A 2,996-nucleotide genomic window follows, 5' to 3' on the forward strand; every position below is an offset into this window, starting at 1 on the left:
TGTTTTGTTTCTATGCTGTGTATTTTCTTCCATCAATCTTCTACACAGAATTTTAAAGTTACAGTTTCATAATATCTTTCAATAGCATTATTTCCCTTTCTCAAACTTTTCTTCACTCTTTTTAGCTCACTTTTCCAGACAAATATTACAATTATTTTGTTTGAAGTGATGCTTCCTTCTCACGGCTCTTCTAATTTGGGGGTTACCTAATTGCCCTACTTTGGTTTTCGGGGACGACATCCTCATAATGAGCAAATTGAGTTCCCAAATAAGCCAGGCTCTAATTCTGTGTCTGGTTTTCATATCCTTTTTAGTTCCCAAAGAGAAGCATCAAAGAAGGAAACTATTCTGGTTTCCTTGTCCAAAAAGCGGAAATGAAAAGACATGGCTTACCACACTGAACCTATCTAAAGTCTATTTTTCCAACTAAAGTAGAATTACTCTCCAGAGTGATAAACATTATTTTTGTTTTATACTTCTATGCCTGTTTTATTCTTAATAACATGGAATTACATTTACTAATGCTCTAGGTTTTGTTCCTGTCTGTGGAACATGAGGTAATTACTTACCTTTCCTGAGCCTCAAGTTCCTCTAATGGTAAAAGGTAATAAATGACCTTCTTTTGTGCATGCCAGGCTCTGAATCTGGCTCTTTGCAGGAAATCAGTAAAGGATAGCTATATTCATAATTATGAAAAGAAGCATAGCGTATGAACTAAGGAGTATGGCCTGTGGAGTCAGATTTCTAGGGCTTAAGTCTTATCTTCATTACTAGTTTTCTTATCTTGAACAACTTAACCTAAACAGGCCTTGGTTTTCTCTTCTATAAAACGTGTGCAATGAAATGAAGTACCTGTTTTATTACCTGTAAGGAATAAATTCATTCTATAAAGCACTTTGAATAATATCTGGCACATATTAGGAACTTTAGCTGTTCTTATTGATGATGACCTTGGTGATAGTTATAGTGTTACTGTTAACTCCTTTTATTCAGGCAGTGACACTATCAAGAATGTACTACTGGGGCTGGGGAGACAGCTAAGCCTGGCAAGCACAAGGGCCTGAGTTCAATCCCTGGATCCACAAAAAAAAAAAAAAAAGAATGTACTACTGAGCTGGTGGTGCAATTCCGTGGTACAGCAACTACCTACCATGCTCTGGCCTCTAGGTTCAATCTCCAGCACCACAAAGAAATTATTTCATAGTATCATCAAGTTCTTATTCTGGAAAATTCCTAATGTCTATCCCTACAGCGACTTAGGAAAACACGTAGTCAGCCTTCCACATCCCAGGGTCCTGCATCCTTATATCAAACAATGGATCAAAATTCTTATTTTCAAAATGTGGTATATATACACAATGGAATGTAATTCAGCTACAGAATGAACAAAAACCATATCATGTGCAAAAAAGATGAGTAGAAAGGAACTGGAGACCATCATGGTGCACAAAATAAGCTTGGCTCAGAAAGACAGGTATTGCAGGTTTTCTCTCACGTGTAGACTGTAAGGGGGAAAGAAGGACATGAAAATAGAAGGGAGACTATTAGAGAAGAAAAAGATTAGGCAGAGAGGAAAGGGAGGGCAAGACAGGGTTAAGGGTATTGATATGATAAAATATTACATATATGAATTAGAATGCCAAATGAAGTCCATTTATTCTTTTTTTTTTTTTTTTTTGGTGGAACCAGGTATTGAACTCAGGCCTTTGCACTTGCCAGGGAAGCACTTATTCCACTGAGCCATCTCCCCGGCCCCCCCAGTCCATTTATTCTTTTCATTTTTTTGTACTGGGAATCAAACTCAGGACCTCATGTTTGCCAGGCAGATGCTGTGCTGCTGAGCTATATCCCCAATTCTCATTTATTCTACATAATTAGTGTATACTAATAAAATACATTTAAAATATTGTTTTAAGAATTTCACCCGGGTCTAAGCGGCGCGCACCTACCAGCCCCGCGGGCTTCTGCGCTGTGCTCCGGTCTTCAAGCCCTGCGTCCTGCCGGTAGAGACAGCGGCGGCCCTGCCACCATGATACAATAATTCATCTTGCTCTTCAGTCTGCAAGGGAAACTGCGGCTGCAGAAATGGTACACCACCCTCCCCAAAAAGAAAGGAAATGGACCACCAGGGAAATCATTCAGATCATTCTCTCTCGGGGCTACAGGACCAGTAGCTTTATTGACTGGAAGGAGCTGAAACTTGTTTAGAAAAGGTATGCTAGTTTATATTTTTGCTGTGCAATAGAAAACCAAGACAATGAGCTCTTGACACTAGAAATTGTGCATCGGTATGTGGAGTTGCTGGACAAATACTTCGGAAATGTCTGTGAGCTGGATATTATCTTTAACTTTGAAAAGGCATATTTTATCCTTGATGAGTTTATAATAGGTGGAGAAGTTCAGGAAACATCTAAGAAAACTACTGTGAAGGCCATTGAAGAGTCTGACATGCTGCAGGAGACGATGGAAGAATATATGAACAAACGCACATTTTAGCTGTGCATCTACTTGAGGACTTAGTGCTCTGAGCTGTGCACTATGAAGCAACAACATCCTGTATGCAGTCTTGACACAGTCTTTAACGCCATGCCAAAAAATGACTTAAAGGGATTCTTTATTAACTAGCAAAAATGGAAATTGGTTAGCATAGTATATTCATACTGGCTACATGTCTGTATTATACTGTATGTGAGTATTTACCCTGCCTCCAGCTGTTTGAAATGACTGTTGCCTAAATCAATCATCTAGTGATTTAGAATATTTTAATTCCATGTGATATTTTCAAGCTAACTTCAAAATATTATTTGCAGTATATTAGTGTTGTGTTTGATCTTTTACTGACGGTTTGAAAACCATATTGGCTAACCCATGATTTTGAGTGTAAAGTGTACTGTCTATCGCTGTTTCCCTTCCTAAGTATTTAGTTTTCTAAGTTGTATATGAATTCAGAGTTACGTTAATAGTTCAGAGTTCATATATAATGGTAGGCATATTTA

At 38.1% G+C, this 2,996-nt stretch overlaps 1 pseudogene; it reads left to right on the forward strand.

Moving 5' to 3' along the window:
- The first annotated feature begins 2,029 nt into the window (after positions 1 to 2,029).
- Positions 2,030 to 2,496, forward strand: LOC101580602 (annotated as a pseudogene).
- The last annotated feature ends 500 nt before the right edge of the window (positions 2,497 to 2,996 follow it).

This window comes from Octodon degus, unplaced genomic scaffold, assembly GCF_000260255.1.
Source record: "Octodon degus isolate 3935 unplaced genomic scaffold, OctDeg1.0 scaffold00236, whole genome shotgun sequence".
NCBI lineage: Eukaryota > Metazoa > Chordata > Mammalia > Rodentia > Octodontidae > Octodon > Octodon degus.